This window comes from Ailuropoda melanoleuca, chromosome 11 (genome assembly GCF_002007445.2).
Source record: "Ailuropoda melanoleuca isolate Jingjing chromosome 11, ASM200744v2, whole genome shotgun sequence".
Classification (NCBI taxonomy): Eukaryota; Metazoa; Chordata; class Mammalia; order Carnivora; family Ursidae; genus Ailuropoda; species Ailuropoda melanoleuca.
Genome location: NC_048228.1, coordinates 62,838,732 through 62,865,353, shown reverse-complemented (window position 1 = coordinate 62,865,353; position 26,622 = coordinate 62,838,732). Strand labels below are relative to the sequence as shown.

The following is a 26,622-nucleotide window of genomic DNA, read 5'->3' as shown; positions in this document are numbered from 1 at the left end:
GGTTCAAGATAAAGCATCTTAAATAAATTTAAAAGATAAACTTATAATTAAGCCTTCATTTTGTATTAATGTTATGATGACAGAAGCCATTAGGGAAAAAAAGCTTAGATTATGAAGTTCTATGTCAGCACATTTTATATATCTTTTTTTTTCCCTATTGCACTGGTTAGCCCATCTCTTAGAAACTATTTTTATGAGCACTGTTCAGTCACATAGTTTCATTGATTTAAATTGGTTAAAAGTCACAACAGTTGCATTTCTGAAGCCATGTAAAAGTTCTGTCACCTAAAAAATGATATCTCTGAAATGAGAAAAACCAACCCTATACATTGAGTAGTGCGCTCTTAAAGGTAGATTTCTAAAAACTGACAATCTTTATCAGCCCATAAAATGTCATACACCTGCTCTTATCAGTGTCATGACAATAAGGCACCCAATACAGAGACCATCTATGGTCTTAAGAACACTTGTGCTAACAGAATATTTATCAAAGTGGTATAAGAAATACTAGTTTTGAGGAATGTTGATATGTATTTCATGCAAAAAGGATTCAGTGTCAATTAAAATTGGGAATGAAAATTCCCAATGAAAGTTAGTACATTAGAAGTTCTCTGTGCTCTTACCATTATGTCATACCTGTGAAATTTTAATTAAAACAAAATTTTCCAAACCCATGTGAGCATTTCCCCCTCATAGATACCTATTAACAGCATATGGAATAATATTCCTCAGAACAATGGCTTAAGGTACCTGTACTATGTTATGAATCCATGTATTTTAGGTTCTCAGTAAACCTTTAATAAATCCTCTAAAAATAAGGTATTTTTAAGGATAAATATTATGAATCTTACAATAGAAGTATAAATATATCAAGAAGAAATGGAAGTATGCTCATGGAGAAGTCACCCCTTTTAAGATTTTGTGTCATTTTTGTATGCATTAGTTAGTACTTTCATTTTTATAAAAAAAGGAATCATACCGCATGTTCTTTTCTATAGTCTCTACTTTTCATTAGACATATTCTAACATATTTCTAGGCTGTTAAATATTCTAAAACACAACTTTTAACGGCTTCATGAAATTCTACTTACAAATGTACTGTAATTTTACCAACAGGCATTTAGGTTAGTTTCAGTTTCTCACTATTAAATTCTCTTTTTTTTTTTTTTTAAGATTTTATTTATTTATTTGACAGAGATAGAGACAGCCAGTGAGAGAGGGAACAAGCAGGGGGAGTGGGAGAGGAAGAAGCAGTTTCATAGCAGAGGAGCCTGATTGTGGGGCTTGATCCCATAACGCCGGGATCACGCCCTGAGTGGAAGGCAGACGCTTAACCGCTGTGCCACCCAGGCGCCCCTCTCACTATTAAATTTTGCCATGGATATCCTCATGGTTATATCTTGGGTACATCTATACTTACTTATTTAGGATAAATTTCTAATCCAAACACACTAGATCAAAGAGTACGCAAAATTCTAGTGTTTTTGATCTCTTTGTGTTTGGCTTTCAACCTTATTTGGATCCTCCAAGCTGCAGACCTGTATTATTATGTCTGTTTTTTACTAGCAGCTCTCTTTCCAGTTTTTGAAGATAATTGAAACCATGACCACTCTCTCCAACCTTCAACTATCTTCATTCTCAACCTGCAAACTATATCCTTCTTTGGAGAGAAAATGGGACACACCAGTGAAGAATTGTTTTAACTTCCCTACCTAAAATAATTCTACTTACTTACTCACTTGCATCACTTGCTATCCTTTCATCTTTCCTCAAATTAAAATATACATCTTTGTCCCACATATCAGACTCCATCCTTTGGGTTTCTCAGAAGACCCTCATGTTTGCTCAATTATGTGCAAATTATGTATCTATATCATCAGTTTCTCCTTCCCTATTATTTTCTCCTAACATAGTCCCCTCACTCCCCCAAAATAGCCCCCAAAATTCAGCACCACAGTCCACCCCAGCTACTACCTTATACTTCTCTTTCCTCCACAGTCAGACTTCTTCAAAATGTCATCTCTACTTACTGCCTTCATTTCCTCACCTCCACTTATAGCTCATTGCACAAGTATGATTCACCTCCATGGTTTATACTGCTCTGGCCAAGGTCATGTTTTCACCAATAATTCTAAAGGAAACATCTCATTTGGTCCTTTTCCTTGTCCTTTCTGTAACATTTAACACTCTTGATTACTCATTCCCTCTTCGAAACATTCACTTTCCTATTTCCATGAAAGCATACTCTTCTATTTTTCTTTCCTCCTACCCTTCAGATGCCCTGATCCTTTCATTTGACAGTTTCTTTTACTCTACCCATGCTTTTTCTCAAGTACTGCACCAGGCTCTTTTCTCTTGTTGCCTCTTTATTTTTTGTTTTGTTTTATTTTTCTCCCATACAACATACTCTCTCTAAACTATATCACCCATATTCACTAACTGCAGTATCATTAATCTCATCTTTATTCTGTGCTACAGTCCTAAGTTACTAAGAATTTTCATGTACCAGCTATAACTTGGACCAATTACTTAAGCTCTCTCAACCTTAGTTTTCCCAACTGTAAAATGGAAATAAGGATTGTATACCTGTCATGGGTCACACTGTAAAGTGTCATTCAGATAATTTAAGTACCTTAGCACAGTACCTGGCAAAAAGCAAGTGCTTAATAGTACTCTTTATTTCTAATCTCTAGTGTATTTAAAATAATTTTGGATAAAAACGTTGTAAAATTCATGTAGTCAGCAGGAAGAAAGTGCTTGGAGAGTAACAAAATTAAGACTAAAATAACAGATTGATGTTTACACAAAAGACTGTATTAGTTCCGGTGGCACTAGCTGCAACAAATGAACGTACACTTTTTAATGGCTGAACAAAATGGAATTTGTTTTTTACTCACTAAACATAAAATAAGCAGGGAGGAGGTGTTGCCCATTCTTTCACTTATTTGGGAACACTGACTGATACAGATTAGGTATGAATATAGTTTGCCTTCCAGGATTTTGCATTTGGTATTGCCAAATATTTTGCCACTAATATCTTGGGTCTCAATCTTTTAAGCCTCTGATACAAATTTTCTTGCCATCCGCTGACTTCCTACTAAGCCAAGATCTATCTTTTAGGCTTTTGTTGTTGCTGTTATAGCTCCTATTCACTTCTAATGGTGATTTGTGTATTAGTTTTAGTAACACAAGCTGCCTAGGAGATAAATGCCAAAATCTCAGTGGCTTAACACAGTGATCATATAAAATTATCATTATTTGTATAGTATGTTTCTTAATTTCTTGATAAACCACAAGTCAACAAACATACATTAGTTCTTGGGGCGCCTGGGTGGCTCAGTCGTTAAGCATCTGCCTTTGGCTCAGGGCGTGATCCCAGCATTCTGGGATTGAGCCCCACATCAGGCTCCTCGGCTAAGAGCCCGCTTCTTCCTCTCCCACTCTCCCTGCTTGTGTTCCCTCTCTCGCTGGCTGTCTCTCCCTGTCAAATAAATAAATAAAATCTAAAAAAAAAAAGTACATTAGTTCTTGCATTGTAGGTAATTAATTAGTAACTAGCAATATGACTTAGGTGAAGTTATTTACCTTTTTCCTGTGGGAGATTATATATCTGCAAAATAAGAAGTGTGGTCGTGGAATGAACACTCTCTAAGATCCTTTCATTCAACTCTATAATTTGATTAACTTAACTTCATATCTGGGTATACATAACAATCACAGAAATCAACAGGATAAGATATATGTGTTTAGGATCAATAAATGTAGCTTAACAAACATCCTTCAGGACATCTGTGGTGGCAGTCTCTAAAATGTCCCCAGTGATCCCACTTCTTGGTATTCATATCCTTGTGTAATCCCCTCTGAGTGCGGGGCTAGACATAGTGAGTTTCTTCTAACAAAAATTATGAAAAAAAAAATTATGAAAAAAGCTCCCGTTGCTTTTTGTGCATGCCTATAATCCTTTACTCAAGGGGAAAAAAATGGCCACCCTGTAAGGGTCTTTTGGAGAGGCACTAATGGTAAGGAACTGATACCTCCACTCAACAGCTGGCAAGGACCTGAGTTCTGCCAACAGACACATGAGTCAGCTTGGAGGAAGATCCTACCCCACTCGAGACTTGGGATGACCTCAGCTCCGGTTAATACCATGACTGCACCCCCATGACAGAGTGTGAGACAGAGGACCTGGAGAACCTGAGCCCAGATTCCTGACCCACAGGAACTGTGACATAATACATATGTGTCATTTTTAGTCTATGTTTTGGAGTAATTTGTTATACAGTAATAGGTAAATAATGGATTATCTGATTGGTAAACGGTAAGAACATCATTTTTTCAAAAACTGGGATGCTGACGTAGACTTACTCACTAGTGGAAAAAGAAGCAGCAACACAGGTTTACTTGGATTTCTTCTGGTACTTTCCCTTTGGCTAGGCTCAGTTCCTGCCCCCCACCCCCAAAAGCACAGAAGTGGTAAATCAGGAATTTTCCTTTGTTTTATTTTGCCCTTTTAGTTCATAGACTATTTAAATTGTGTTTGGCTATCCCTTACCCCTCTCCATGATAATACATTTAATATGTCCTAATGGGATTATCTTTTCCATTAACTTATAAAAATACTTTTTTTTTTTAAAGATTTATTTATTTATTTGACAGAGATAGAGACAGCCAGCGAGAGAGGGAACACAAGCAGGGGGAGTGGGAGAGGAAGAAGCGGGCTCACAGCAGAGGAGCCTGATGTGGGGCTCGATCCCACAACGCTGGGATCACGCCCTGAGCCGAAGGCAGACGCCTAACCGCTTTGCCACCCAGGCGCCCCTATAAAAATACTTTTTAATAATATTTNTCCCACAACGCTGGGATCACGCCCTGAGCCGAAGGCAGACGCCTAACCGCTGTGCCACCCAGGCGCCCCTATAAAAATACTTTTTAATAATATTGCTATTTTATCAGTAAAATTCATATACATCATAGAAAATTTAGAAAATACAGGTAGGTAAGAAAGGAATATAAAAATCACCTGTAATCATATAACCCTGAGACCTATCATAAGCATTTTATAATTACTTAGGTACTCTAATTTTAAACAATTTAGGAAAAAATAGCAGAGAGAGAGAGAGAGAGAGCACTTTCTATCGTCAAGTATTTTTCTAAGCCCTTCATACGTATTAACTTATTCAATTTTCACAAGGGCCCTCTATTATTGCCCCTGTGTTACAGAGAAGCAAACTTAGGCCAATATATCTACATTCAGAAACACCCCTTTTCTCACTGAACAAAATGATCTAAAAGTTACTACTTTGAAACTTCTTAATACACCATTTTTTTGGAAAATTCTTAACACATCATTACGCATATCTCACGTGATTACTTTTTAACAAAAGCCTTCTAATGACGCACTTGGTCATACTCTTGGGTTTGGATAAATGATGAAAGAATAGTAGAAAGTCTGACAAATCTTTAATCACTGTTTTTAAAATGTACACACATTTCTTTCATCTCTGCATAAAGTCAGTCCAGAGGTCAGCATTTCTCAGAAGTTAACCTGGGTCCAACTGCTGGAGACGAGCATAGATCCATGTTAACGTCCCACATGGGGTAATCAGGATGAAAGGGGCCATTCTGAGGTATCTACTGACTCCTTCCTCCAGCACTTTAAGTTACATGTCCTTACGCTTTATGGGATCTGGAAAACACATGGGCACAATGTCTTATAAAGTTCAGGGAATAATAGAGGAGCCAGAGGTGATTTAAAACCTAGGACACAGCATATTAGGAGCTTGGGTATTCATCTCAACTGCCAGATTCAAGAATCAATGAAATGTCAAATCAAGCAACATTTGACAATAACTGCAACATCTCTGCCTTGAGTGAAAGTTGCCAAATACAGGGCACCTGGGTAGCGCAGTCATTAAGCATCTGCCTTTGGCTCAGGGCATGATCCTGGTGCTGTGGGATCGAGCCCCATATCAGGCTCCTCTGCTGGAAGCCTGCTTCTTCCTCTCCCACTCCCCCTGCTTGTGTTCCCTTTCTGGCTGGCTGTCTCTCTGTCAAATAAATAAATAAAAATCTAACAAAAAAAGAAAAGAAAGTTGCCAAATACACTTATTACATTGTATTCTGTACCTTGAGATAAAACATTAAATACGTATGATATATGTAACACTTTGTGATTATAAGATCTTTGCCACCTTGATTTCTGGGCAATGCAAGAAAAAGTTCACTTTTTATTACCTATAAATATAAATAAATATATAGAATATGTTGAATTAAATAATCTTTCAAATATGCAATAATACTTATATAAAATATTGCTATAATATACTATATATTATATATGTAACTCTATATTTCTATAGTTTGGCCAGTATGGCTGTTTTTTAAAATTTAATCTTTATGAAACAGAAACTTGTCTGTCTTTTATACCACTCTATCTCCTAGAATAGCTTTGTGCCAGGGACATACATAATATGTATTCGTTCATTTAATGAATACATATGACTACACTATTAATAAGTAAATAAGCTATAGAAAGGCTAAGTAGCTTATTCAGGTTCACACAGAAGCGTACATGTGTTTGAATTCAAGATTGATCCTAAAATAATCCACTATCACCGCCACCATCAAGTAGGGAAAAAAGGTCACAGTGACAGCTTGTGCTCTGAAACTCACACAAGTCCCTAGGTCTACCCCAGAAGTGTGCCACTAGGAAACATTTCAGCCACAAAATTTGAATCATGTCAAGATCCATATCGCTCTGCTTATATTACAGGTATTTTTGTCTCCAGCATAGACTGTGACTCCATAAAGAAAAGGCTTCATGTCTTCTTCATATTTGTCACTATGTAGCTAGTATAGTGCTTTGTACATAGTAGAGCCCCAGTAAAGTTCTGATGAATTGAATTGGAGGACAATGTATTAGTGGCACAGCTAATTTGTAGAAATGAATGTCCTTTTTATTGGATAAGGCAGAATGTAAATATATACATATAAACATATGTATGTACATGCGTACGGGCTGACCTAATCTATTATCAACATAGCATCAGATTCTGAACCATATTAAAGGGCTACAAAGCAACGTTTCTTTCTAACTTTTTAGATAGATAAAAGAATTTAAAATGAAACCAGATTATCTAACAACAAAAGAAATACCTGCTGTGTGTTAAAGCTGGCAGTGAAGGGCATGAATCTCAAAGTAGACAGAGATGCTGTGTTGTAAAAGGCATCTTGAAAGACAAATAGTAGGGGAAAAGGCAACCAACTAAAATATGGGGCAGATAACAGCAACAGCCCAGACAAGTGATTAGCATTAATATAAATACACACCAGCACTTTCTGCTAGACTTCCTTAATACCATTAACATGTGTATGTGTGTACATTATATGTGTGTACGTACAGGTGTGTGTGCACACATATACATAGCAACAGACAGATGGACAGAGGGGCTCACATTCAGAACTGGGACTCGCTGGCCAAGGGTAACAAGACCCCCTGTGTAGATCTGGCATTCAGAAGGAGGGCTCCAATCTGGGAAAAAGACAGGCTGTAGAAAAACTTTGTCAAAATAAAGAAGGGCTCCATTCCTAGAGGAAATAAGATATGAACACATGTTGTCAAGTACAAAAGAAATCAGTTGTCCTAGCTATTCCAAGTTGCATTCAAAACAAGACAGGAATTATTAACTTAAACTCAAAAAAACAAGGCAGAACCAGACTTGATGTAAAATTGATGAAATGTTTAATTTTCTCTTTTCTTTCTATCTCTTTCAGTCTCTTTCTCATCTTTTTCTTTTTTTTCTTACTTATCTTCAAAAGAAAGGGCAGTTTCTTACAAATTAAGGTCACACATGACAAAACTGTAACATCATTTAAACAATGACAACAGACAAGTAATGATGGGAACAATAATCATCCCAGACAACGAAGTCTAGGGAAACTACTGCTATTGTGCACAAAACCAAATGCTTATCTTTCAGGCATTCAAAGCAAAAGGGAAATATAATAGGATACATCACTCTCAATAGCTAATAAGGTAGAAAACCAAATTATCAGGAAAGAGATATTTCCCTAGCTCTGAAATCTGAGAAGAAACATTGCATGGGTCTACATTGGGACGTCTTTGAATCACACAGATAGTGTTGTAATAAGTTCTTTCAGGAGGACAAAAAAAGAAGATATAAAGAAACTTTGGAGGAGTAATGAATTCATAGGAATAAGACAGAAAAAAATCAGCAATGCAAGTGAAGATGAGACTTACAAGACTAAAGGAGACAGGCAGAAATAAATAAACACAAAAAGTAAAGAAGCACAAAGAATATAAAAGTAGTAGAATCATTTTCACAGTTGACCTGGACATGACAAAACACAGACGTAAAAATGATCTAAAATTCCATGGACCAATATCTGTCGCTAAAAATGTCTACATTTTCCCTGGCACTGTGTTCATTATTTTCATATAGGTCTCCCTGACAGACCATTATGATTTAAAATTCTTATTTTTTTAAAGATTTTATTTATTTATTTATTTGAGAGAGAGAGAGAGCTCCTGTGTGAGAGCGAGCATGAGCGGGGTAGGGGGAGAGGGAGAGGGAGAAGCAGACACCATGCTGAACAGGGAGCCCAATGTGGGGCTGGATCCCAGGACCATGGGATCATGACCTGAACCAAAGGCAGCCGTTTAACTGACTGAGCCACCCAGACACCCCTAAATTTCTTATTTTAATGTAGTGTCTACTGAATTAAAGTTTAAGCTATTTTATAAAAATTCATTATGTTGTCTTTCAATATCTTGCCTTAAAAACTTGCTCCATTCCTAAATGTCATATTACTTTGTAGAGCTGATCTTCTGTTCATGTGAGAAAGAATTTAAGTTTTGGAATTAGGCAGGTTTAGGACTGAATCTCACTCTTTAACTTATTGGCTGTTTGACCTTGAGCCAATTATTTAGCCTTGGCCTTTTTAATTTATAATATGAAGCAAATAATTCCTATAGCTCTAAGTTGTTGTTATTATTGAGATCATGTCCTCAGTAAGTTTCTAGGCAAGTATTAGATAAATAAATAATGGGTCTATCTTCTGCTATGCTCTGACAGGGCTGGGACTCCATATCTTGAACAGGTAAATGAAATACATAGATGACAAGTAGTAAAAAAAGAAACCTTCAAAGGAAAGAATTTTCTAAATATTTATGTAATGAAAATAACCTTAAGAAAATCACCCTATGTCGATAGTTTTTAAATTGTTTCACATTCAACTAGGTATCTATTCAATATGAAAAACATCATGCTGGGTGATATATGTACTAAAATAAATAGTACATGCTTCCCCAACAGTCTAAGAGAGGACAGACATATATAACTAAATATTGAGTATTAGTCAAGTTCTAAGGAAAACACATGAGATTGCTGAAAGTAGAACAAATGGGAAATTTCACAGTAGTTCCAGAAAGGGTAAGGAAATAACCATGAAAGTTCCTCATCAGCTGTAAATTTGAATATTCTGCATATTAATAAACCTATGCGGTACTGTAATGATTTTTGCCTCCCATGAAATAACATTTCCTCTCAAAAGGGTGTTAGCGGTCACATTTTATCCTAAGAAATTCGTAAGTACCAAGATTCTTCAGTACAAAATAAGCAATATTTATACCCTTGCAAGTTTAACTTCAGTTTTCCCAAATCAAATTGAAGGTCTGATCTCTCCTTTTCTAATAAATACAAATCAAATTTAGTCATTCTCTTATCCTTGCTCTACCACCTGAGACCCACCAGTTTTCATGGAGGTTTTTTTTTTTCATTAAAACAAATCTCTGTAATATGGCAACCACACTAGTTTAGTTTTATAAAATTATTTTAAGCATTTTCCTGACTTATTTTGTTACTTAGAAGATATTTCAATATTATGGTTTATTTCAAGGTACTAGTAAAATTTTTTCTTATAATTGTTTAATTTTTTTTCTTAAGTTCAAAAAAGTGTTTCTCATAATATTTGTAATAACTTCCTGATAGGGCACAGAACTTTACAGTGCATCCAGAAGGGATATAGGGGAGTAATTCCTGCAGCTCACTTACCATCAGCTTCCCACGGTTCCCAAGAGTTGAATAAGGTTGGAGTCCTATGGTGAGTTCAAAGATTGGTTGGCCTCTTGAAGAATTATTCTTGAAGTTTTAAGTATTGAAGTGGAAATCACAGTACATTCTGGATTAGGCCACACAAAGCTATTTCACTAAGGGAATGGAAAACTAATTCTAATGGAAAATCAAAATGATATTTTTAGCTACTCGTATATTCAGCAAATATTTATTGAGCATTGCTATATGCCAGGGCCTGTTTTACTTGCTGGGGAAATATCAATGAGTAAAACAGACAAAAGTCCTCATTCTCCAAGAGTCTACATTCTGATGGGGAGACAGTTACAAACCCAGGACCAGGTTATCCATTACACACAGGGCCTAAGGCCCACAATCCTCTTAGGGACCCACAAAAATGTTTTAATTTTAATTTCTTTTAAATCCAGAAAAAATGTGAATATTTTAATAATGCATCCATCCTGGATTATATTTTTCTTTATAACAATGCAGGCATAAAATATAATTTTAGATATTTTTTTATGGAGGAAGGGACCCCTAAAGGCAAAAGTGCCTTGAGACCACCGAAGTCATACTGCAGACTGTAATAAACACAATGAATAAGTAAATTACATGGTATATTAGAAGGTGAGAAGTTCTATGGAGGAAAAAAAAGGAAGGTGATAGAGTTGTAATAATTAAAATTGCGTAAGGTTGTATATAATTTTAAATAGAGTATTAGAGAAAGCATCACCAAGAAGGAACATTTGTGCACAAATTAGAAGTAGATTAGGTAAAGAGCCGTGCAGAGATGTCTAGGTGAAAAACATTCTAGGTAAAAAGATAAGCAGATGCAAAGCCCTGAGATGGGGGTGTGTCTGGCAAGTGAGGAAGCAACAAGGAGGCTATTACTGCTGCAGCAAAATGATCTCTGGGGAGAGGAGCGGAAGATCAGGCCGTGCAGGTTTCAGGGCCCAGACCATATAGTGCTTTGCAGGCCACTTCCAGTTGACTCTGAATGATAGAGCAAATGGAGGATTTGTGGCAGGATCACTGTTATGAGTTAAATTGCATACCCTCAAAAGTTATGTTGATGTTGTAACCCCAGGTACCTGTGAATATGATCTTGTTCGGAAATAGGTTCTTTGAAGATATGATCAAACTAAGATGAGGTCACTAAGGTGGGCCCTAATCCAGTATGATCAGTGTCCTTACAAGAAAAGGAAAATACCATGTGAAGACAGAGACACAGGGAGAATGCCATGTGATGACAGATGCTGAATTTGGAGTAATGCAGCTGCAAACTGAGGAATGACAAGGAATGACGGCCACCATCAGAAGCTCGGAAGAGGCAAGGAAAGATTTGATCTGGAGACTCAGAGGAAGCATAGCTCTGTTGACACCTTGAGTTCCAACTAACTTCTAGAAGAACTGTATACTACAGATTTCTGTTGTTTTAAGCCACCCATTTTGTGGTATTTTGTTAGAGTAACTCTAAGAAACTGATAGAATCACTTAGTTCTAGCAGCATCTCTCTGGCTGATTGTTGAGAATAAACTATAGCAAGGTCAAGCACAGGAACGAGGAGCCTCTGTTACATCAGGTGTCCTGGGAGGCAGATTCTAAGACAGAAGATTGCATACAAGGGATTTATCCAGAGAGCTTTCAGGAACAATATAGTGTGGGAATGAGGAGGTGGGGGAATGAGAGACTCAGAATTGGGCAGAGGGAAAAGTGGAACAGCAGTAGAGCCCTCAGGCAATCGAGGGTCTCACTGAACTTGGGATGGTTCTTTGGAATCATGAGGAAATGGGCCTATTGTAAGTACCCCTATGAAGGTACTGAATATGGGTTGATCTTTAAGGAGGGAACATAATCTTGAATAAGACATCTCCCTTTAGCAGAGAAAGGGAAATACTTGAGGAACTCATTTATGAGCAGTCTACATTTCTCCAGCTGTGGAAATGAATATTTTGGTCCTAGGAAGAAGAAAAATGCAAGGTGTTTCATAGCATCCCTGAAAAAGGTTATTACATTTATAGAGGAAAGATTCAAATAGCATGGGAAAACATAGGAATTAGAGTATAACACATGGAATTCTGGTTGTGTAAACATTGTAGGGTGTGTGTGTGTGTGTTTCTGTGTTCTAGCAAGGATCTTCCATTTGAACAGGACTCTAAGTTTGTAATACACTTAATTTGGTAGCCACAATAAACTAGTGTAGGTAGGACAGAAGATATTTTAACATGCCAATTTTACTGATAGGGAAAATAAAGCCCAGAAATATCAAAAGAATTGCCCAATACAGAGTGAGTCGTGGTAAGGACAAGACTGAAAATACAGTCTTCCGAATCCATGTCCTGAGGTCTTTGTATCATGTCATACAGCCTAAATATTACTTCAATTATGTGCCAGTGATTGGGCTACAACATTCTGCATATTCTTTCACAATTTTTTTTTCAAAATCTTGAAAAGAGTATATGGCATGAACCGCATACTGTTTATAAACTTACATCAATTTCTTCCTGGACCAAAAGCTAGAGGATATTTGCCAACTTCCTTTACAGGGTGGCCATATGACTGAGTTCTTGTGAATAGAATCTGAGTGGACATGATAACGATCATGAAAGCCCATAAATAAAATGCTAAGAAGTCACTCCTCTTCTTTGTTACCCATGGTCTGCCCAGTACAACCTCAAAAGCCTTATGTTAAAGGCTTATATATGACCACCCTCTACACTCTCCACTTTACAGTCCTGATCCAGGATTATCTTAACTATTAGAGAATCAGAGACACAGTATGCATCTTAGTATAAGGTGTACAGTATAGATTTGAAATTTTATTTCATAACATTTCATATAAGTATAACCAATATATCTCACCTAAATCTAATATTAAATAACTTAAGGTAAGAATATACGAAGTTGTTGGCATGTATACATTCAATCTCTTCATCATTTGTGAGATAAATTAGAAGAAAATTATTATTCAATTTTTATAATCATTAAATCCCTGAGAGAGTGAGAGAAAGAGTGCACGCATGCTTTGGATAATAGAGGTAAATAAACAGACAACTAAATAAAAGCAAGCTTCAGATTTGTACCATTCCAATTTAAAAGCATACCAGAGAAGGAGGTAAGATTTCTCTAAGTGTTCATAAAAAAAAAAAAATTGCACAAAAGTATTCTGACTAGCCAGGCTTAAGTCACGTGGCCATCTGTAACAAATCACTGGGGGAAAGCTGGTTACAGTGTTTGATTTGGCCTGGATCATGTGTCTTTCCTGTGTGAGCTGGGTACCAAAATGGACAGATCATTACCAATATATAAAGTGAAGAGGAAAAGGACATCCAAGGAAGAGGTATACTATTTCCAGAAGTGCAAAGAGAGAAATGACTGGACAAAACCCACTGATCAAAGTTGTGCAGGCTTCATCAAAAAGAATGTACTATAACACCACAAGGGCTGTTTTCCAATTAAGTACAGAAATGCAGCTGGATATCAGGAAAGAAAGAAAAAGAACAGGGTCCAGAAAGCCATTCAAAATCTCTCTCTGTGGTTTATCTATACTCCTTTCTGTGCACATGTTTTATGCTTCTTTCTGCAACTTAGTTTTCTCATCACTTCTGCTGGGTGGCTAAAAGCAAGTTTAACTGATGATAGAACAGTCCATGTCTCTCGTCAAGAGTGAACCACCCCTGATTCCTGAATTAATATGGCAGAGAAAAGAGGGCCACACCACAGCTTGGTCACCCACATGGCCTATTCAGAGAAAGAGACAATGACTCTCTCAATCCCAGTTCCAATTTCCCTAGGAAGACGACTTGATTAGCTTGCTAATCAAGCAACTTACCTCCCCCCTCCCTCATCCAATGAACTGCAGCTGAGGAGGAAGTCTCTCTTTGTGACCACTTGCTTTTACCATCTCTTCCAATGTAGGCAGAGGGTTAGTAAGATAAACTGGTCTAAATGGTATACTCTACTGAATGTTGAGCCATGAGAAAGTTATTATACTGTCTGATTCTTAGTATTATTGTTAATAAAGTGGGCATAATACCTCTGTTGCTGGTTTCTTGGGAGGATTAAACTCAGGCCATAGACGATGATGATCATTACTTTAAAGAAGTTATAGCCTAAAATTAATCCATAGAAAAAATTAGTCATACTTTATTTATTTTGAACAACAAAAAAATGTTATTCCCTGGCCTGATGACTAATTAGCTCATTTCCAAGCTCTATTACAGGTCTTTAATGCCAGTAATTTTTTTTCATTTGATCTAAACCATGAGCCCAGTAACAACAACAAAAATCAAATGTACTTTAAAAGCAAAAGATTTGCTAATATCGTACGGCTATTCCAGTATGCTATCGTATAAAATGATTTCAAAAGAGTTCAATTTGTTTTGAGCAATGGCTGCCTATCCTAGTCAAGGTGACTAATTTGAATTTGATGGCTCTCATTTAGATGTATAACTTCCATTAATACATAATCTTAATAGAATGATAGATATATTAATCTGACATAGTTTCATAGGTACACCTTACGTATTTGATAATATATATTACTTCATACTTGCCTTGAATTATTTCATTTGCCAAACATTTACTGAATATCTACTATGGGCCTGAACACTGTATTTCCAAGTAGGCAATAACCATTATTTTTCCTACCACTTTTCATTTTGCTTTTCTAGGAAAAGAGGTGAGGTGTACAATTGAAGCAGATACCAGAAATGAGAAAATCATCTAACTGGGAGTACTGCAAAAATAATGTGACCAACATTCCCAGAAGAATAATGCAGTATGCCTTGTATGAGCTCAGCTTTCTGGAAAATCCAGTAGGCAATCTTAAGGGCAACCTAATTTCCTAGGTATCACCATAACACAGATTGCATGTTAGTACTATAACAACATGTCCATACAGAATTTTCCCCTTGTGTACATCTTATTTGGGAATCTATAAATAGATGTGAAAGAAAAAAGAACCTCTGATTAAGGCTTTTTTTTTTTTTTTAATCTGACTGCATTCTTCAGGAAATTATTGCACTAAGTCAGGTTTAGGTAGTACCATATAGCAGAAAATGTGGCCATGGATAGCTACCGAGCCTCCTCCACCACCAGGGATATATTGAAACTCTTTGCATAGTATAGTGTGAAAAATCCTAGAGAGTGATTCTGATTAGCTAAGCTTGGGTCAGCTGCCCTTGCCTGGACCAATCTACCATGGCTAAGGGACAGGTTCAAAGCCACCTCCCATATCTGTATCTGTAAGAACCATTCTCAGAGAAAGGGGAGTAATTATGAATTAGGTATCTGCTCTTGATGTCTCCTATAGTCTTAAAGAAGAGGGCCGATGAGCAGAGCCCAGCAGAGTGGCAATGTTTTGCAAAGGAACAAAAAGTTTATTTCCTTCCTTTTCAGAACATGACAGTCATTACTGACTATCTCTGGTTGACCATGATATTTTCATTTATAAAGCACAAGCATATTTGTCTTTATAAGAAAACATCATTGAGTTTTTGAATATTCTTATATTTCTAGAATCTAGAAACTAGAATCTAGACACTGTGATGTGATGCTTTTAAGGTAACTATGTTTGTGTGAGTGCTGAATACTTCTGTAGGAGCCATTGTTCTATCACTAACATTTATAGTAAGTGGCTGAAAGCATTTGGTGTTGAACCTAATTTGCAGTTATGAAAAGTAATTTAATTGTTGGATCTAAGGCAAGGTAGTAGGGAAAGTTACAAAAATAAATAAATAAAAAGAAGAAGAAGAAGGAGAAGCTTGTTCCTTTCAGAGTCCTTCAGAACTGACATGCATGTTTGTAAGCATTAGAGAAATTATGACAGGAGTTTTAAGGAGTCTCTTCCATTAGGAAGAAAAAAAGTCAGGATGTGGAGAAGGTTAACCATTTAATTAGGAGAAACTCTTTTAAAAAAATATCTAGATCAAGATTTACCTTATCTATATCTATAGATCAGTTTCCAGGTCATGTAGAATGTAGAAAATATACAGATCCTCTTCTGGATTGAAAAAGAATAAGGGTGAATTGCTTGAGGCAGGAAAGAATAGATGATATCAAATTAGCAGGGCAATATAATCTGGGTAAGATTTTACAATCTTTTAAAATGGACCTTTGATGTATATTCCAGGGAACGGAGAGCATCACCAGGCACTTCTTAGAATTAAGCTATCCCATAGGCCAATCAAATATGTTGGTGGTCTATATGATATAAATTTGAATCATTAGTCTAGTGAACCCAAGACCCCTTAGAATTCTAATCATGCCATGGCATACTAGGAATCTGAGTACTATGATTTGCTACCTGCTTTGCAGATGTAATTTAACCCTGATTACCTTCATTTGTCAGTGTGTCTAGGCCCAGTAGCATTTAAGATATTAACTGTCTGCTGACATTTGATCGGGTATTAGAGAGTATTTTTCTTGATGGCGAAAGCTCAGTAATTTTATATTTTGTGAAAATTTACCTCTGGTTGAACTGAAAGGTCAATTCATGTGAAGGTGGCATTGTCTAGTGTCTGCGTTAGCCCCTCATTTGGTTACTGAAAACCTAATGTATGCAAAGCTAGTTCAGGCTGGTGCACAAAGTTAAGTTAAAGGCTGAGGAAATGCTAAACAATGAAAGAATCTGATTTTCAATTGAAACAGGATTGCCCGGAATAGTCAATGTCTCCCACTAGCCTTGTAGTTAAGCATTATCATCTCACCATTTCTGAGGATGAAGTGAAAGGAGAATGGTGTGTGCAACATTAGGAAAATGTCCTTGGGCATGAGTATGTCTTTACCTTCCTCCTTTTCTTCTGCAATGTAGCATGATTGCTAAAACTGAATTTGGGAATAAAGGTCATAGGTGGCCAAGCAAGAAGATAAAGGTATCTTTTACACTCAGGGTGCTTTGGGGGGGCCATAACAGCCCTGGATCACCAATGCTAGACTTTTCACTAGAAAGAGTAATAAACTTCTATCTTGTTCAGGTTGCTGTTATTTTGTGTTTCTGTTGCTTGAAGCAAAAATGAATCCCTACTAAAATAGAATATATGGATCATTTTTAAAAGTGTTCTTTTGCTTTAACCAACATTTTTTTCCCACTAACTAAATAACTACCAATCCAATCAGATAAGGGGTTTTTTACGGAGCATGAGGAAAAAGGATCTCTCTGAATATATACATACCTTACATACTCCCCTTACATAACGATGATGACTGAGATGTATATCATTGTATAAAATTCTTGTCCATACCTCTGTTTATTTCTGTAGAAGAGATATCTGTAAATAGAAACACTGGATTAATGGCATACATATTTTACAAGTCAGTTGACACATATCTTCAACTTTCTTTCCAGAAGAATGTGTCAATGTATGCTATTAGCATAGGAGTAAGTCTGTCTCAACGTACTTTAGAGTTTAGTAGCAGGGCACTGTTACTTTTCAGCTAATTTCCTGGGCAAAACATGAAACATGATAGATCTTGTAATAGTGTATATTTCTATGAGGGGGATTTTTTTTGGTGTAAAGGCAGAGTATCCTTCCTTACACTTACTGGTTATTTATTTGTATTTACCTATTCTGTCAACATCTTATCCATGTTCTTTTCCTAACTTTCACACTGTTGGAGATCTTAGTGTATTTATTAATTTGAAAGAGTCATTTGGTCAGAGAATTTTACTAGTTATTAAAATATTTTCATATTAATTATCCTAATTGATCAGATATTCAACTTAAGTTTTGGGGGTTTCTTTTTACATGGTAAATGTTGATTTTTTTCCCCAAGCTTAATAGAGCTAGCCAACCATGACATCATTTTCAAAAACCACTTTCACACACAGCTCTACCCTGTATAATAGCATCATTGCTCAAACATCATCTATGTTGCTATCTTGTCCCTGAGAAGTTGTTAAATATAGTTGTATAGCAAAAAAGGCACAGAATTTACTTGATTTTATTTTTTTAGAAGGTTCACCTTAGAAAAATATTGGCAAGAGTTATGGATTGCCTGGAGATGGAATAGGATGCTTTATATCTTAAATATAAAAGACTATGCCTATCAGATGAAAAAAGATTTGGAAGCATGGAGTTTGAGCCCAAAATACAGGTTGCTGCTGTAAAAGCTCCTACACTGATATTTGATTAAATTGTGTAATTAACCTATTCTCTTCCTTTCCCTGCTTTTCTTAAGTAACTGTTATTTTTCACTTACTTCTTTCCCTTTTTAGGTTCTTTTCATTTTTCTGTTTGTAACTTTATTTGTAGTCAATTCTTTGGTGAATACTTTCAATTAGCTATTTAACTTAATATGCTTACTTTTCCATTACTATGTCTCATGTTTAATTACTTATTTAACTTAATACACATAGTGTTCAGTTAGTATATTTTATATTTTGATATATTAATTTCCATTTTGAAATTAATTTGAATTCCTCTCCCATATCCTTCCAGACCTGTGAAGATATGATAAGACTGATTCTAAAAATTGGTCTGTAGGTACTATTTATTTATATTTATGCTGCTATCACTAATAACATTTATTATCTATACAGCATCGTTTATTCCACATTTTATTATTTTATTGTTTTTTCACATATATCCATTTGGGAGATGAATTGGGTAGTTTCCATTTTACCTCCTTTACAAATAAGAGCCTTTTGTCACAATCAGCTGGAGTCTATTTCTAAAATTATTTAAGTAACAAATGACACAGATGTCAGTTTACATTTTCTTTAAGTACTCGGGAGTTTGTGGATGCCTTATATTAGGCAAATTCAAGTAGCCTGATTTAAGTGTGTGAACATCTGGTTGGTCAGAATTCAGAAATATCAGGAAATCCCCCTCCCACTTTTTAAAAAAGAATTATAATGTGCAAAGTACTGTGGATACCTAGTAATCTTATACAGATGATTAAAATTTGGAATTTGCATTTAAGGAAGATCCTATAATCTGAGGAGATGTATAGACAAGCAACTCATTATTTTAAAAGAACAAGAAAAAAGAAGAATGAAATAGGTGTTATCATAGATATACCATCAAAGTGCTATGGGAATATAATAAAAGGGGTGATTATTTTGATTGAAGGTGGTGAGAAAAGACTCTGGAGCATTTGGCACTAGAATTGAGCTTTGAAAAACGAATGAGATATTGATAGTCATTTGTATTGGGTATGGTCTGTTAAGTCTAATGAGGTTTTAGGTTCTTCATATGTACTGGGGTTGATTATGCCTCCCAAAGAGTTCTGGAAGGGCATCAGACCATCCTGAATATATATATCCAAATACAATTTGGATATAATGTGCTTGTTGAATGTGTATACTAAATCTTAGTTTCTCCCATAATTGTAACTCGAATTTACTGATATAGGAAATAACACCTTAGTCTTTTCAGATCATGAAATTTTAGAGCAGGAAAAGACCTCATAAATTACCTGCTTAACCCTCTCTCTCATTTACAAAGAAAGCACAAAGTGGCTCAGTAATTGACCAAGGTCACTCAGTTAACTTGAGCCGACTTTCCCCTCCGTCAGAAGGCGTTGCTTTGGAATCAGCACCATTCTATATCCGTTATGGTAATTTTTACTGATTATGAAATAAAATCATTAAATCCCTATGTCCGAATATCAGAGGATACTTTAAAGTCTGCAATGAACTTGCACGTTAAGGTAAGTTTGAAGGAACATAAAATGGACCAAAGGCAGAAAACGCATTGGGGCTCGGTACTGGCATAATGAAAATATGGAATAATCTGCACCTAGAAAAAGAGACACTGGCAGGACTTTCAGCCTGACGTTCACTTACCTGGGGTGGAGTGAAGGAAAAGAAGAAGGGAAAGGGGCGAGAGGAAGGGAGGAGAGGGAAGAGAGACAGAGAGAGAGACGAAGAAGTGGGGGGGAGTGAGAGACACTGCGAGACTGACGGAGAAGCGTGCCTCAAAGCGAGAGGAGAGGTACCCTTTGTTTGACAAACCCTGAAAGGGAAGCCTCATGTAGCAGCCCTCTCATTCCCACCTCCAAGCGTTTGCCGAGCAGCTAGGTGGAGTCCGCGCGGCGGAGCCCTAGTGCACTCCAGATCCGGGTTTTACCTGCCACCCTCATCCCCCCAGCGCGAGCCCCCTCCCCGACTCTCCGCGCTCTTGGCGCTCGCCAGCCCGCGGCTCATTCTGGCCTCGGCTCGGGCCCCGGCTGCGTCCTCCGTGCGCAGGCTGCACGGCCCCCGCGCGCCCGCGCTCTGACCGGCTCCGGCGCGTCGCCGGGTCGCCTGCTCGCCCGGCACCGCTCGCCCCAGTTCCCAAGAGCGGGGATGCAGATGCTGCCGCTGGTCCGGGTGGGAGCTGCCGTTGCCGCTGCTGGTTTTTCCCGGACTGCTCGTTGCCTCCGCTCCGACAGCTGCTGCTGCCGCCGCCGCCTGTGACTAGCCCCCTCCCCTTTCTTTCTTCTCTTTTTGCCTCCGTCTTTTTTCTCCGGGTGTGCGCGCGCGCGGATTGCACGGTTTGCTTTGGCAGGAGCTCGCTCGTGTGTGCGCGTTTGTGAGTGTGCGTGTGTGGAGAGCGCCAGAGCCTTGCTCGCTCTCGGAGAGTCGAAGAAGAGAAAGAACCGAAGAGGCGGCGGCGGCGGCGCGGAGCTCGGGGCCGCGCGATGAAGCTCCCACATGCCCTCAGCTGCCCGGCCCGGCCGGCGAGCTAATCGGCCACCCCACGGACTCCGGGCTCTGCGACCCCCGCGACGCAGCCCTCAGCGGCTGGGCGTCCGCTCCGCCCGCGCGCCCCCACCGTGCACCCGGGAAGGAGTTTGCGTGGCCCTCGCTCCGGCTTTCCGCGCAGGTTGCGGGCGCGAGAGGAGACCCTCCGCCAGAGGAAAACCTCGGGAGAAGGAGGCGGGTTTGGCGGAGAAGAAGCCACCCCAGGCTCTCGCGGCTCCCCCTACCTATTCCATTGCTCCCTTTCCCAAGCGGAAAGGGGAGGACGAGGAAGAAGAAGAAAAAGAAAGAGAAGGGGGTGGGGTGGGATAACTGGATATAAAGATCGGCTGGGGGGATGGTGGAAGATTTTTGGTCTCTTCAGCAGCGTCTTTTCTTAAGCGGCGGCGGCGGCAGCGGCAGCGGCAGCAGCAGCAGCCCCAGGAGCTGGAGAAGCAGCCTTAGCTATGACTGCCGCATGTTAATAGCTGCCGCTTGGGTCTCTCGGCTGCTGCTGGAGACTGAGCCTGACTCCGAAGTTGTGCAACTGTGGACTGGGAGAGACATTTGAACCCTCCTCTCGCTTTGCTCCGTTTTTACCCCCTTGGTGTGTTTGAAGCGAGAAAACGTAAAGAAGACAAACATTTGGTTCTCCCCCCCCCCCTTGCCCTTTCTCCATGGCTGTGTAGTAGAAGAAAGGGGGAAGGAGAGACTTTTTGTTGTTGTTTCTTTGGCCGGGGTCTCCACCCTCCTGCTGCCTTCTCTGCGCTTTGGTATCATTCTTTGCCGCGTGTGGTGGGGTGTCTTCTCTGGGGCCGGCCGGTCTTTCTCCCCGGGCTCCATGGCTGGATTGTGGAAACTGCACCCGGCTGCAGGTTGTTGAGCAACTGATGGGACGATCTCAAGGACCGGCGGTTACGGAAGGTAAATTATTCTTCTCACTCTTCCTAATAGTGGTGGCCCTGGCCCGGCGCAGGCGGTGGCGTCCGCGGGGTGGGCAACCGAGGGGGTGCGGGATTCACGCACACTCACCCACCCACTCACACACTCGCCCTCACACACTCGCCCGCACACACACTCATCCCATCGTGATGCGGGGTGGGAAGGGAGCCTCCTGGCTGGTGGGCACTGGGGTTTGGCACGGGTTCGAGGTTTTTCTAGCAATTGGGCGATTTGGCGGCCGAGAGGGATGAACGGGAGAACAGACCCGGCGCATTCACAGTCCAACACGCTGGGAATAGGACCTGGAATTTCCACCCCGGGAATTTTCCCTCCTCTCTCACCCCCAGTGTCATCCCTTGGCGGGGGCTGAAAACAGACCAGGGGGCGCCTTCTCTCCTTCGGCCGGAGCTGATGCCGCTGGAGGCGGGAGCGGGCTGGATAACCGACAGGGATCGGGTGAGAGCTGGGCTCTGGGGTGATGGGGACTGAGGGGCGGCGAGCTCCCGGCGATCCTTACGAGACGCCTGTGTGGAGCATCCATAGGGGCCGCATTTGCCCAGGTCGCGCCCCTGAGTTGTAGAGCCGTGCTGCCTCTCCGCATCCCGCCCGTTGTGTCCCCTTCACGGCAGTTTGGTTAAGAGCTGCTTGCCCAGGCTTTTGTTAGGCGGTTTTGGTTGGAGGAAGCTGTTACTTTCGTGGGTGGCCCGGGGCGGCGCGGTGTTGGGAGTGGGCACGGGGCGGGGGACGGTGTTGCACGAATCCGGGCAGCCGAGATGCCAGGGCGGGGTAGGAAGAGCATTGGTGTCCGCGGTTGACTGGGTTACAGGTAGGAGGGCAGGCGCCCCGGAGCTTCCAACGAGAGAAGGGGACGCTCCGGCTGCAGCGGAGCGTCGGTGCCATCGCGCCCACGCCACCGGTCCCCTGTCGGAGCTCAGAGACTAAGCGTGCCAGGCCCCCAGCTATAGATGGGTGGGTGTATATGTAGGGGTGGGGGTGACCTCTGCTACCAGGGTCAGTTGGCTGTGCGGTCGGCGTTTGCGTGACAGTGTGTGCGCGTTCCTGCGCGCTCCGGGGACGGCCGGGAGTATTTGTGGGGATGGTAGAGCTGATGCTACTTGAGCTGAGCTTGCTTATCGAAATCGCCTGGGATCCGCTTAACTAGAAAATCTGGTTTGAGGAGGCCGCGGGGCCCCATAGGGGTTGCGAGGAAGCCTCACAGTGTCCCCTCTCCCCAGTGAGGAGCACTTCCGCGAGATGCGTGCGGCGCGTGTCTGTGGTGCAGCGCTCGACTCACCCCAGATTGGCCCTGATGAGGACCAAGGGATAGGACAGTCATCTCTCGAGCGGTCTGAAATAACCGAGTCAAAGCCATCATAACCCCTGGTCTTTGGAATTCTGCGGTCACTTCCCTCACTCTGATAGAAACGTGTGCTGCTTTATTTATGGCCAGAGATATCACAGCAATTGGGCGAACTCTAGGTGTGTGACCCACCTCTGGGTGTCTCCTCCCTGTGCCTGTGTGTGATCCTGCCTGCGGTAGTTGGAGCACATTGTAAACAACGGTGTAAGCAGCCCTGCCACACTTTCCTTTAGAGCCCAACCTGGTGGTGTCTGGTTATGTTTACTTTCCTGGGTGGATTACTCACTGGGAAGTATAAGCCTTCTTGCACCTCTGATTTTTACATCCTTCCAGCCAGCTGCTGGGGAAATGAGGAGACGCATAGACTCTGGCAGGAAGGAAAAACTGCCTTCTGTGCTTTGCTCTGAAATAAATAGGCGGTCTGCTAATTTGGTGTCATATGGGCGGGCTATCAACACTAGTTAAAGAATGTCATTGTAAAATCTACAAAGAAACACTTTAGTAATTTTTCACTTGGAGAATGTTCTTCATTTCCCTATGAGATTAAACAGAATTTAGCCAGATTTTCCTGATACGTTTATCAGTCTGTAATGGTACTGAATGATGACCTGAAGTTCTGGCGCCCAATTTGTCTGTATGTGGATTACAGATGGAATTGTCAGTTCTTTTATAGCATCACCAAGAGGTTTTCAAATAATTTGTGTAGGAGCTAAAAGGATAGTTTGTGTTGAAATATCTCTCAGCTTTGTTTCACTCATTTGTTTTTTTTTTTTGGTAATCAAAGGGTTAAAATGTACAAAGATAAACAGTTTTTAAAAAGTTAAAAAGCTAAACTGCTTTTCAGTTTCAATGATTAAAAGCTATTAAATTCTGTAGTTGTAGATTAGCTCTGACTGCTTTGGTGTTTGGTGCAAATGACTATGTTCTATTTTGTTTTTTAAAGTATAGCACTGTAAATGTAAAATGGTACTTATTTTCTAGGTACTGTAATTTCTAGATTTCTTTCTTTCTTTCTTTCTTTTTTTTTTTTTTAAGATCTTGACTTCTTGAAAAAGCTTCGGCTGGAAAAAAAATACAGAATCATTGATGCCTGATTTTGATTAAGTTATAGTTTTATGTGGTATTGCTAGTGGCTGTCATCTTAATAGAAAACTTAGAGAATTGTGATTTAATTTATGAGAATCTAGCTTCATATATATGTTTCATTTCTAGAGGATATGTATTACAATCTTTATCCTTGTAAATATTTCCAAAGATTAAAGAACGCTTGTCCTCTTATTTTGGAAGATCTAATCACAATGATTCCCAGTCCTTAACATTAGAAGATTTGATCAGATCTGTTCTTTGTTTCCTAGCAGCATGTGTTTCCTAGCAGTCATACATTCCACAGGTCCTGATGTCATTAGAACTGTCTGTCAGTGTATTGTGCTGTCTTTAGCTGAAGGTGAATGTGTCAGAGTGCTTGAATGCCATTCTGTAGCACTTCCGTATCTCTAAATGTTCAATAACCTGCTGCATTGGTGTATATGCTTGTCTGGACTATTTCTATAAACTCGGGATGCAAGGAGTGATTAGTATAAAGGTTTATGTGAACTATTTAAATATTTCTTAGACCTGTTAGGCTGAATCAGGCAGAAGAGTGATAAACCAGCATGTGATTTGCCTGATGGGTAAATGCTTTTGATGTCTCATTTTAAGTGGCTTGGTGTGATTATCCTTCAGATTGAGAGCTCTCCTCAAAAATATGAATGGAAGATTTTCTTAATGATCTTTTTACAGTTGGGAGATTTAAATATTCCTTTCCACAGGGAATAATAGCAAGTATAAGGCGTATTGGCTCCAGCTACCGTGGCTGGCATTGTTTCTAGTAATTAAGAAAGACAAATTTTTTGTGGTCTTGATTTACCTTTGATTCTTTGGTGAGCTGTAGCTGAGGAAATCCTAAACAAGAGATTTAAAAATGGTGTAAAAGCAAAAGGATTGAAGTGAGTCAAATAATGCTAAACTTGATTGTTTTTCAGATTTCATTTGGACCACTTTAACCACTGGTTGAAACTCTCTGAAAAGGGCTGCTAAGTTGGAGTGACAGTTACTATTACAAGTGGCGGCATTTTTGCCCAAATATCAGCAAGGAAAACTGATTGATTTTTGTATTTAAGAACAAAGAGCAATTTTTGAGAAATGCTGTGCAGCCTAAATTTAGCATGGCGTGGATGGCCAGAGCAGTTGGAATTAGAGGGAGGTGATCTTTCCTTAAGTTTTGCAAATGGCTATTTTCCCTTAGATTTCTTAGATTTGCATTACATTCAAATATGGATTTGCTCACATAAGGAGAAACCCTAAAGACAGAGACTATATTGTAATTTAGCCTTTGTTTGCCTTCAAGGACATATTTACACTTAGACTATTACTGTGCTTATGTCTAGTCTTTTATGCAAATGAACTTCTTTATAGAATACTCTATTTTATAATAAAATGTAAGTTAAAACATTCAAATGTAAGTAAGGTCCTCCTGACGTTTTCCCTTTGTTATCTCCATTTGTGTGTTTTGTGTGTGTGTGTGTGTCTCGTTGTTGATCAATGGGGAGAAAAATCCCTATTTTTCATTCATTGTGATTTTGATATTGCTGTTTATTGGCCAGTGTGAGAAAGTAATGTGAGCATGCCTCTAGATAGCATTTATGAGTCCTAAGATGTGCATATATTCCCCCAAAACCTTTTAATGTCATTCTGTCTGAGTGTCTTTGTGGCCCAATAAAATTAATTCTACTGCATAAGTAACCAGGTATGATATTTTTCTTAGAATTGTGAAGTGTGCTCATGCACTAACAAATACGTAACAAAATTAGCTCTTGTACTCGGAATTAATTGGAATTCTCCATTTGTTTTAGGGAACAGGTGAAGACAGAGAGTTCTTTTTATATTTGATCATAACAGATTTTATAGATCTTAATAATTTATGTCTTGCTTACATCTTATTGACAGTTAAAACCAGAATTTAGTTTAATATTAATGAATTTCTTCATAAGAGTGATTACATATACATATTAGAAGAAGTTAACATTTAGTCCATATTATTCAAGAATCTAGATGGAATGATGTTGGTGGTAATTCTATATATTGTGAAAATGATTTCTGAGATGGAAAATTAAATCCCCCAATTGAATATTTCTTTCTGGTAAAACTTGTGGGTCAGTTATTTTGTAGAGCAGGTATTTCTGTCTTCTTAAAGTGAGTTCAGGGGAAACGTGTGGGTCCCTGAGATCCTTTTGGAGAGTGTAAAAAAATATTTCTGTAACAATCCTCTGATGTTATTTGCCTTTTACTCTCATACTTTTACAAGTGTACCGTGGAGTTTTCCAGAAGGCATGTGAACCGTGATGACATCATTGCTCTGATGGCATATGGCATGTATGCTTGTATATTCTTGTATTGTAAAATCTTCCCAGTTTAACTATATTAGTTCATAAATATTGATTTGATAGCTATAACCAACATAATCAAAAGTTGCTTTAGGTCGTCAATTTTTAAGCATGTGAAAGGATCCTGGGATCAGGGAGTCT

General features: G+C 39.2%; 1 protein-coding gene and 1 long non-coding RNA gene across 16 annotated transcripts in view; one reads left to right on the top strand and one right to left on the bottom strand.

Moving 5' to 3' along the window:
- Nucleotides 1-10,075: 10,075 nt before the first annotated feature.
- On the bottom strand, nucleotides 10,076-20,158 carry LOC105238506. Its single transcript, XR_002143118.2, has 5 exons — nucleotides 20,091-20,158; nucleotides 17,267-17,362; nucleotides 16,032-16,095; nucleotides 14,128-14,203; nucleotides 10,076-10,200 (listed from the first exon to the last, which is right to left on the bottom strand). It is a non-coding gene; the product is annotated as an uncharacterized LOC105238506 (long non-coding RNA).
- Nucleotides 20,159-20,226: 68 nt separating this feature from the next.
- The window catches only part of ADGRL3 (adhesion G protein-coupled receptor L3), an 815,688-nt gene continuing 809,292 nt past the window's right edge, over nucleotides 20,227-26,622 (top strand). For 5 of the 15 annotated variants that reach the window (XM_034671747.1, XM_034671744.1, XM_034671745.1 and 2 more), the window contains exon 1: nucleotides 20,233-21,681. The gene's annotated coding sequence lies outside the window, so the exon portion shown is untranslated. Of the gene's footprint in view, nucleotides 21,682-26,622 lie in introns of all 15 variants that reach the window. The other 10 variants (XM_019801792.2, XM_019801793.2, XM_019801788.2 and 7 more) reach the window with 6 other exon arrangements.